Source organism: Carassius auratus, unplaced genomic scaffold, assembly GCF_003368295.1.
Source record: "Carassius auratus strain Wakin unplaced genomic scaffold, ASM336829v1 scaf_tig00001751, whole genome shotgun sequence".
NCBI classification, from domain to species: Eukaryota; Metazoa; Chordata; class Actinopteri; order Cypriniformes; family Cyprinidae; genus Carassius; species Carassius auratus.
The window spans coordinates 136,630-148,231 of NW_020523392.1; the positions used below are offsets into that span (position 1 = coordinate 136,630).

Here is an 11,602-nt window from a genome sequence, read left to right on the forward strand (position 1 = left end):
TGTATCCATGAGCTCAGAGATTGGCCAGTCAGCATTATGCTTTTAACATCTACTGGTCAGTAGTACACCATTATTAGGGTTAACAAGCATGTTTCTCTGTTGACAGCCATCAATAGTAGCATATTATGACTTTGTTTCATCATGTTTCAGAAATTATTTGTTGGAAGGCTTTTAACAATGTGAAATATATGGTGTATGGTATGGTATCATATGGTATGGCAAACTTTTGAAAATGGGTTTTAAAGTGCAAGTTTTTGAATTATCATCTCTGTGTAGACTAAAAAAACACATTTCTGAAAATGGTGTCATGCACATGCATATTACATGTTCAGTCTGCACGAAAGTGTATGTGCAGAGATGTGTAATGTTTCTTTAAAAAGTGACATCGCCAACTACTGGCATGGCATGCATAATACAACTCTTTTAGTTGTTTTGCACAGATTTGTATTCCTTTATTTAACCAGGGGAAATCATATTGAGACTATAGTCTCTTTTTCAAATGGTCCCTGGCCAAGACAGGCAGCATTTAAAAAAAAAAAAAAAAAAAAAATCTACATCAAACAAAGCATACCAAAATACACAATAACATATTAACACCACATAAACCATACAACAACACCTAACAACATATAACACAATAACCTAATAACCAAGACATCCTATCACAGGCAGTATGACAGCTAAATAAAGCTACATACAGAATTCAGATCAGAACAGCAGCCTATATACAATCACACTTATAGCTGAAGGTTTCTGTGACATAAAATTTAAAATCACAAAGTGGAAATATAGTGCTTATCTTAAAAATTTTTCTTCAAAGCATTTCAGGTTGAAGAAGCATTGTAACGGAAGGTGATTTTACCAAATTCAGATTTTACAGCAGGTGTAGTAGAATGAATGCTGTGTGTGAACAGTAATCATTTCAACAATGTTACCATCTGTAAAGAACCATTAAAAAAAAGCAATTTTTTTTTTTTTTTTGTTATTGTTGTGTAAACCTACCCTTAGTTCATATTTTATGATTTTCAATAAAAAAATTATATATACTTAATAATAAAAAAAGGTTTTTAAAAAATGTAAATAAATCAGATTATTGGGTCATTTTTATCTTATTTTGTGTTTCTTCTAAATAATAATAATAATAATAATGTTTATTCCATGGTTTTATTTGTTTGTTTTTATTTTTTGAGAAATATTTCTGAATTAAATGTTTCTCAGTAAATCCTACAACTATTTGAAAATTAAGTGAATTATAACTTTTTAGTGACTATTTGCATTTATCAACTCCTGATTATCTGATTGATAAAAAAAAAAAAAGATTGGTGATGTGTTCTGCAGACACCTGCTGACAATTGGAATTTATTAAGACAACAGGTGAGAGCAGTGAAAACATTTTGTGGAAGTGTTTTTTTTTTTTTTTTTTTGCAGATTGAGTCATTTATGTTAATTATTCTAATCCTCTTCGTTCATGTCATCTCAGTTTGTTTAACAAAAGCCCCTCAGGTCACAGAGTCTTAATAATGGAGCATGTATTAGCTTCATTAGCCTTCTGATAAACTGATATATACTTGCTCTCTCAGCACCCAGTTTTCGAGGGAACACTTGACTGCTTCTTCATTTTGTTCACAGAGAGCCGGGCAGCCGCTCGTTTCTGCTGAAGCCTTCTGATGAATCCTCAGCACACTGGTCTGTATTCCACCGTAACCACCCTTGACTTTATCTCCCACATCCTCTCAGCTGTGCACTGATAAGAGTGATTTGGAATTGTGCAAGTTGTATTGTTGTGTCGATGGTTAAGTATCACTCAAAAAATTGACTCACTCTTAGAAGCTCCAAGTTGACAAACTGAACAAGACTCTACTTGTCATTTCTTTATATTTGTAAATATATAGGTCTTTGAAAGTTTCTTTTTCAGTGTCTTTCTGTTTCTCCTTCATTCCCGAGGTCAGTCGATATAACTAGCGGCCGTCACTGTGAGGAAACGAGTGCCCACTGCAATATTAAAGCAGAGCAATTAGGCACCTGAAGCCCAGTGCTAATACAAGCATGACACAATTACACAAATGAGGCGTTTGCACATTAGAAACCAGAAAGTCACTCTGCCTTCTCCATTTATTCATCTGCTCAATGAATGAGAGTGCTGGGAAACAATAAAAAGATGGAAGGGGAGACGGAACCCAAGTGTGGAGGACTGTCCAGTGCTACTCTTTCATTTTAATTGGCACTAGAAAAAAATGACCTGCTAATCAAGCGAGTAAGTCTCATACTGCGAACTGAATCGCCAGCACTGAATATAGAAGAGTTTAAGGCTGGGTCAAGCTAACTAGTGCAGAACTTCTCCTGGACACTAGTCTCTTAAAGGAACATTTCATCAGAAAATGAAAAATCTGACATCATTTAGTTTTTTTTTCCAATTAAGTTTCTTTCTTCTGTTCAGCATAAAATAAAATAGTCTGGTAACCAAACAGTTGCAGTTAGCCTTTAACTTCCAGTGTTTTTTTGGTTTTTTTTCATACCGTGGAAGTCAATGGCTACCATTGTTTGTTTCCTAGCATTCTTCAAAATGTATATTTTTTGTGTTCAAAAAAAAAAAAAAAAAACACGACGGGTGAGTAAATAATGACTGAATTTAATTTTTTTGGGTGAACTCTCCCTTTAATGGAATACTTCATCCAAAAACGGACATTGTGCCATTATCAACTCACTCATGGTCATTGTGATGTATGCTGTTTTTATTTATATATTTTGTATAATTTAATTGTTAATTTAATTATTACATTTTAATTATTAAATATCATTTAATTGTTAAGGAATCTTTACATAGAACTTTTTATACAAAGAGTTCAGTCAAGCTCCAAAACAAACAACAACATGACACTATAAAAGTAGACTGTACATGTCATGTGGTTCTTTATGGGAGGAAAAGAGCAAAATTTCAGTCATTCCTCACTGGAAAACTCATATATTTAACTTGATAAGTGCTCCCATAAAGCAATTTGATCTACTGCCATGACATCACAGTCAATATAATAGATGTGTTCGACTTGATGTGGAGCTGCGCAGACCATTCACTCTCTGACTTGAAGCAGTGCATGCCAGTTTGATTTTTTTTTTTTCAATTTGACCCGGGTTGAAAAAAACAGCATATGCTGGTCAGGTATGTTTTGAGGCATGGTGATAGGTTTGAGCTGGTTTAAGCTGGCTGTTAGTTGGCTATGAGTTGGTTTTTCAACAGGGGGGACTGAGAGTAGCCGGCTGACTCATTTTGCACAACCAGAGCGGCAGCAAAAGATCTGATGATGACAATACTGTTCCACGATTGGCCACGATTCACAGACGACAACAGTCACACGTTTCATGTTTATTTCTTCACCTTCAGTTCTGCTAATGCTCACACATATGTGCTTTTATTACAGCAGAAATTTGTTTCATGTAATGTTAATGTTAAACTGTCTCATGTTTATCAAAATAAAACTGATTTAAAAAATAGACCCCACCTCATTGGTATTTTCATAGTATTGTCTTACGTTAAACGTTATTCTTTTATATACACGACATGCATGGTATTAAGCATTGCTTAAATTACTGAATGAAAAGTGTTTCTGTGGCTTCATGAAAATGTCTGAATTGTATGGTATCTAACAAAATATGTTTTTAATTATGTGATAAAATACACAAACACTGTGCGAACAACAACAGAAAGCAGAAGGTGTCTGACTTAGCACATTGTTTTTAACTCCTCCCCCAACTACAAGCGACAAACACACCTTATGACATCAAATGTCGTTGACATCAAATGGCATTGGCTTTCAAAAGTGTCATACGTCAACATGGCATGCCATCTTGGATATTTGGACTGAGGAATAATTTTATGTGTAAAATGACTTCAATTCAATATTTCAATCTCTGCTTTACATTTATTTAAGTTCTAGGTGCTTTTATCCAAATTTCTACAACAAAACTGGTTCATCACATGATAAATTGAGAATCACCAAAACGATAAGTTCAGTTGCTTAGAAGAGTATAAGTCAGTACAGGGATTCAGGAGAAAACACAAAAACATTCCTTATTATACAAAACTATTACATGGGACTGATATGTATATTTAAGGACTAGACTGATCCGGGTGGTTGCAAGTTAATTTGGGGTTCCTTGTCTTTCACTTGTCTTTGACAGACATGGCCAGTATGAACTGTTATTGGAAAAATTGTCTTAAAACAATCTCTTTTTTTTTCCCCCACAGAAAAACAATAACTGCAGATGGAACGACAAGAGGGTGAGTAAATAATGGCAGCATTTAATCTGTGTGAACTCAAAACCTCATCCTTTATTCTTTTTAATAGGGGAGTGGAAAGCCCATCTATTTTTGTGACATGTTGCATCTGACGTGTTCTGTGTATTCACAGCATGCGGCCAAATAAACCCAGGGTTCCTTCTCTCTGAATGCCAACCAATCAGGAGAAAACCAATCTGTTGTCCGATTTGAAGGCTGAGGCTGGGAAAATTGGCCTCAGTGTCTCGTAGGTCATTCACACTGCTCCATTTAACAGCGAGGACCACTAGAGTCATGTTCAACAAACAAATCAAATGTTTATTCTGTTTGGAGTGTGGTCCAGTGAAGTGGCGATGCCCTGTTGAGACGGAGTGCTGGGTAATTGCGCCTCTCAGTGTTCAGTTTCTCTCTGAGGTTTGGAGTGAGTGATGAGATTGTCGACCGTGGTGTTTCCTGATGTCGTTACTGTATTGACCTGTGGATAGATAAACAAGCGGGGGAAAGCCTTGTTTGCGGGGTTGGTCATGCTTATTTTTTGCTTTCTTTTGCCATGGCAACTGTCCACTATCTCCTTGTCAATTCTCAATTACTACATCACATGGGTCGCTGGAGGCAGGAGAAACAAACATATCACACTATTATTAGTGTGTTGAGTGTCTTGTAATAAAAAAAAAAAAAAAAAAAAAAGTATATCCAAGTAAAAGTATATTAAAATATCCATCACATTTTCATCACAGTGAACAAATGAACAAAGTCAGTTATGAAGGCTTTGTGAACCTAATAACCAAATCTTTAAGGTTAGTTGATCTGTATGCATCATGCTATCCTTTAAGTTTTCTCATTTTGGTTTTGGTTCTGAATAATCATTATTTGTCCCATTTTCCTTTCAGAAACTGTCCAGAATACTGATGCAAACCTAAAAAACCTTATTTCTATGGATACAGTTTGTACTAAAAGGAAAAGAAAAGAAAAACAGCTTCTTGTTCTTACCAGGGTTATAAACTTTGGTTTAGTCTTTTTTTGTAACATGTCTGCTTGTTCTGTGTTTCCATTGTGTTTTGCTTCCCTCCCCATGACCTAGTTTTCCATTGTCATCCCCTGATTAGTTCATTCTGTTCACCTGTGTTCATTCTATCATGTCATTAGTCTTTCCCCACTTCTGTTCTGTCCTGTGTTCTCAACTCATTGACTCTTTGTGTTTGATTTGTGAATTATAATAAAAGACTGTTATTGGATTATATTGTGATAGTTATTAAGTCCTTTTTTTTTGTTTGCTGTTATTCAGCGGGTGTGTTAAATTATGTAAAGACAGCAAAGGCATTTAAAATGTTACAAAATATTTTTCTTTTGAAATAAATGAGTTCTTATGTTTTAATAACTTTTTGTTAAACCAGTTTTCAACACTGGTAGTAATAACATATACAGTATGAATGATTTTTGGAGGGTCATGTGACCCTGAAGACTTGAGAAATGATGCTGAAAATATAAAAATGATCAAATATGTTCAGAATTTTGAAAATTGATTATTTTGTAAATATAAAGTTCAAAAGAACAGATTTTTTATCTTTTGTCATTTGTAACTTTATAGTTAGATAAAATTATACATAAATCTGATGTAATCCACTGGAGATGGGTTTGTGTCTGGTGCTACGCTTTTCCAATCTCTACAAGATTATAAAATTATATGTATTTTTTCCTTCAAGCTTTGCACTATGCAAAAATAAAATAAAATAAATTAAAAGATGCAAAAAATTAGCAAGTGACAACTTAAAAACTTTAGCTCATCTAATGAATAAAAGTGTACCAAGTGTTAAAAGATCTGTCAGACCAACCAAAGGATTATAATTATTTATTTGTTTTATTTACCAAAGCTAATCTTCTTTTAACAATCCACTTTCTTTTAGATCTATGTTTATTTTCAAAGCCTTCTGCATTATATAGGTATTTGCCTCTTTAAACTAAAGGCAAACATTTATGCTGATAGACAAATGTATTAAACAAGCTGCAATGAATTGAACACACAGAACCTCGGCAAACAATTCTCAAACTTGGTGATTTTTAAATCAGATAAATATGAAGTCTTTTCCACATGACAGCTGACAGTGACAACAGCAGCATAAATTAAGGCCGAACAATTTAAAACAATGGTAATATTTTAATAAACTTCTAAACTTTTAATAACCTACTAAAGCTACATGCTATTTTTTTTTTTTTTTTTTTACAATGGTTACTAGAACTTTTCTACAGTTGGATTTTTTACTAAATTGTTGCAAAAAATGGTGAGTACATGTCTAAAATATTCCTGTATACAAATAAATTATATGTGATCTATTTTGTTGTACAGAGCCAGACAGGACACTGTCCTCATTCTTCTGGCCTGCATCATTATAGAGACACGCTTGTCATAGCATGAACATTATGTGTCCAAGCATCTGCTTCCTTCACCGGAAAGGGAAATGCACACAGAGACAGAGATTTCCAAACGAGCGTAGAAGCCCACTGGGCCTGATAGCCCACTTTATCACTGGCTGTTGGCAACGTCTCCACAGATTGTTTCCTGGAAAGAGAACAAGCACAGACAGTGAATACACAGGCCTCCATCTGTGAACAAGGTCACCGCCGATCTGGTAATAGTAGGATTAGACCCATCTAGTTTATTTGATTTATCCTGCTGCTGCCCTGCTGTATACACACATTCAACACACTGTTGACATTATGTGTTTCTTGATATTGTGGGTTTATACTGTGTGTGGCATTGGTGATATAAGTGACACTGCATAACCAAGGTTTGCTGAAATAAACTCCAAGCTTGTTCAAAACCAGATCCAGCACTATTTGAGAGACTTTTTTAACTGGAAAATCATGAAATATTACTCCTTCATTTATGCCATAACATCTTTGGTTCAATTATGCAAACTACTATATTCAGGCTTAAGATGTTTGGACCCCCCTCTTCTGTAAATGCCAGTCAAAAGTTTGGAGTAAAGTAAAGTTTGGAGAAATCATGTAATAGATGTATATATATATATATATATATATATATATATATATATATATATATATATATATATATATATATATATATATATATATATATATACATCTATTACATGATTTCTGAAGGATTGTGTGACACTGACGACTGGAGTAATGATGCAAAAATTTCAGCTTTACATCAAATTAATAAATTATATATTTTTTACAATAATTCAATTAGAAAACAGTTAATTTGAATTCTAATATTATTAAATAATATTACTGTTTTTAATTGTATTTTTAGTGCAGGCTTAAAAGACGTCTTTCAGAAGCATTAACAAAAACTCATGTTTTGGGTGTTAAAATTTAGTCTTCTCACCCTGTGGTCCTCTGTGTTAAAATGTATTTGTGATGACAAGCTTTTTCTCACTTGTTTTCAATTATAGGCTGTCTCAGGTCATGCAGTATAACAAGGTTAGAAGCAGACCAGCTCACTTGGATCGACCACCTTTAAAGTCTTAAGAATTTGGTGAGAAATATCCTTTGGTTCCACTCAGACAATGGAAAATCAGTCTGTCTTTTTATAAGTGTTCCACCAGCACCCACAATTAATTATTGTATTGTATTTATTTGTGAAAAAGCAGGCAAAAAAATTATTACCGGGAAGTCGTGGCCTAATGGTTAGAGAGTCGGACTCCCAATCGAAAGGTTGTGAGTTCGAGTCCCGGGCTGGCAGGAATTGTGGGTGGGGGTAGTGCATGTACAGTTCTCTCTTCACCTTCAATACCATGACTTCGGTGCCCTTGAGCAAGGCATTGAACCCCCAACTGCTCCCCGGGCGCTGCAGCATAAATGGCTGCCCACTGCTCCGGGTGTGTGTTCACAGTGTGTGTGTGTGTGTGTGTTCACTGCTCTGTGTGTGCGCACTTTGGATGGGTTAAATGCAGAGCACAAATTCTGAATATGGGTCACCATACTTGGCTGAATGTCAAGTCACTTTCTTCTTCTTTAAATCGGCATGATTCCCCTGAACATGTGGTCTACTATCATCCAAGCATTTAAAAACTAATGAAGAAGCACTCAGCCCATCTAAGACCTAGTCAATTAATGTTAAGCAGCCGATGTGTTAACAGCTAATTGATTCCAGCCTTGGTTAGTAAGAGAGGCCAAAAGAGAACATAAGGCACTGCGCTCACGCCATCTTTTTATGAACCTTGCAGTATTGAGTTGCCTTAATTTTTGATATGCAGCAAAACATATGATAATTAATACAGCTTGTTTGGGCCAAGTGCCTCCAATATAAAGTTCCCTTCCTTCATCTGTCTGGTCTGAAATTTGTTAGTCTTATGTAATAAGTTAACTTTTAATAAGTTTACTTTAAATTAAATTTAATTAACTTTTAATACATTTACTTTAAATTACATTTTATCAAGCAAATTTGAGCTAAATTAGCTTGCTGTCTAAAAGTACTGTGTCACATGACCTCATCAACATGGTATTGGGTATTGAGTTTCATTTAGATAATATGAAATCCAGCCAATAGACTGGGTCATGCTGGAGCAATCTAGATAGATCTATTTATATTCAACAGTTATCATAATTCCTTAACTTGACATTTGTTTATGTTATTGTATGTTTGGGGTCATTAAGATTTGTTTATTATTGTTACTTTAAAATAAATTAACGCTTTCTATTCATCAAAATTCCTGAAACAAGATGTAAAATCATGTGACACTGAAGACTGCAGCAATGGTGCCGAAAATCCAGCTTTGCATCACAGGAATAAGTTGCATTTAACTGCATTCTTAATATTAAAACGATTCAATAACAAACACTCAAAATGTATTCCAACAATGCCAAGGGCATAGGTTCAATTCCCTGGAAGTGTAAAACGTACACCTTGAATGCAGTGCAAGTCACCTTGGATTAAAAGAGTCAACCTATCATTCAAGCTAAACAGGAATTGTTTTCAGAAGCAAAGCGAGGACACACGCCCCGTCCAGCGCTGCAACTTTTCATTAGTTTAACTTCAGATGACTGACTTGATGAAAAATTCAAATTAAGCCATTATAAGGCTCCTATAGGTTCAGAACAACAAAAGTCTCATTTGTTTCTCATCCTTTCTCACCAAGTCTGCATCTCTCTTTTTAAATTAAGCAAACTCAGTTCTGAATACCAGGCGTTTGTCGTTGCTGCACCTCATACCTATTAATCACAGCTGCTTATCTTGTCATGCCCGTGCAAAAAAAGTTGTTTTGTGTGTCTGAATTATCTCCTGCAACAGTACTGACAGTATCCCTGGCAGGATTCAAGACAGGATTATATGCAGATATCCAGATACAGAGAGCTGTACATTTATGGGAATTCATTAAAAGGAGATGCAGCAGAGGGAAAGTAGATTGTAAAGTCCATGCTGTTGAACTGGAGCTCGCCGTAACCTTGTTTATGCTGTCATTTCTCTTCCAGACACATTCTAAGAACAGAACAAATCCTGGTGACAAGGATGGCATTGGCCTGGATCTGGAAAAGCTGGAGAGATTCTGTTCATGATGTGATTCCAGGATTCTTCTCTCAGAGCTAGTTTAAGTTGGGTAAGTGGGCACAGTTTCTCTCTGCACATCTGCCCTACTGGCTGTGGTTCCCTATTTTGCAGTTTGGAGAGACTTTTTTTGTTACTCACAAAGAGTAGAACACAAATCTGGACTTTTCAATACAAGTTTCATGTGTGGCAAGTGTTTAAAAAGCAAATTTCTAATTAAAGTCTAATTAAGTCCACCTTAACGTATTTATAATATTTAAGTCTCTAGAAATTAGTCCTTCCTTTAATAGAATAGTTTAACCAAAAATGCAAATTTTCTGAAAATGCACTCACCCTCAGGTCATTCAAGATACAAATGAGTTTGTTTCTTCATCAAGACAGATTTGGAGAAATTTAGCATTATGTAACTTGCTAACCAGTTGGATCTTCTGCAGTGAATGGGTGCCGTCAGAATGAGAGTCCAAACAGCTGATAAAAACATCACAATAATCCTTGAGTAATCCACACACAACTTCAGTCCGTCAGTTAATGTCTTGGGAAGTGAAAAGCTGCATGTTTGAAGGAAACAGACCAATAAAGGATTTATTTATTTATTTATATTTATTTTTTTTATTTTTACTTGAAACTTTTTATTTTGGCTAAAATATGATTCATCTATCCATAATGAAAGTGAAAGTGAAAGTGAAAGTGAAGTGACATTCAGCCAAGTATGGTGACCCATACTCAGAATTTGTGATCTGCATTTAACCCATCCGAAGTGCACACACACAGAGCAGTGAACACACACACACACACACACACTGTGAGCACACACCCGGAGCAGTGGGCAGCCATTTATGCTACGGCGCCCAGGGAGCAGTTGGGGGTTCGATGCCTTACTCAAGGGCACCTAAGTCATGGTATTGAAGGTGGAGATAGAACTGTACATGCACTCCCCCCACCCACAATTCCGTCCGGCCCGAGACTAGAACCCACAACCCTTTGATTGGGAGTCCAACCCTCTAACCATTAGGCCACGACTTCCCCAAATAAACCGGTGGAAAACACGCACAGCGCGAGACAGCCAGGAGTCGAACCTAGAATCTTCTGATCCGTAGTCAGACGTGTTATCCATTGCACCACTGGCCCACCGATATAATATTGCTTTGTCCATTGAAAACATAATCTAGTCTAAATCAGGAGAGAAATATGCACTGTTTACATGTAAATAGTCCAAAACCATTCTAAATAAATAAATATTGATGTGAGAGGACAACAGGGGATGGACTTTTGGAAGTCTCATTATGGATGATAGAATCACACTTTAGCCAGAAGTAACAATTTAAAGTTAATAATGTAATGCCTTTATCAGCTGTTTGTTCTGTCATTCTGATGGCACCCATTCACTGCAGATGATCCACTGGTGTGCAAGTGATGTAGTGCAAAATTTATCCAGATCTGTTTTAATGAAGAAACATTCTTATTTACATCTCAGCAAAAAAAAAAAAAAAAAAAAAAATGTAAGTTGACGTAAGTTTGGCAAAAATTTTACTTATGTCTCAGCTGTTGATTTATAATAAACATAACAGATTTCAGTGTTTTGTTAGTTAATTTTTACTGATTTAGCGTCAATTTTTTTTTCTAGAGAAATACACTGACATATCATAAGGCAAGAAATCTTGCTTATGGGTTGTTTAATTGCATTGCAAGATTCTCTGAATTTGATGTGCAATCTTTTCATTTTTCTGCTAACATACTGTAGCAAACATTTACAGCCTAGCCAGTATTCACCAACATATGGCATTCACCTCACATTTAATGTGATGCATTTCTGA

General features: G+C 35.4%; 1 non-coding gene across 1 annotated transcript; it reads right to left on the reverse strand.

Moving 5' to 3' along the window:
- Positions 1-10,843: 10,843 nt before the first annotated feature.
- trnar-acg (transfer RNA arginine (anticodon ACG)) lies at positions 10,844-10,916 on the reverse strand. The gene has a single exon. It is a non-coding gene; the product is annotated as a tRNA-Arg (tRNA).
- Positions 10,917-11,602: the final 686 nt, after the last annotated feature.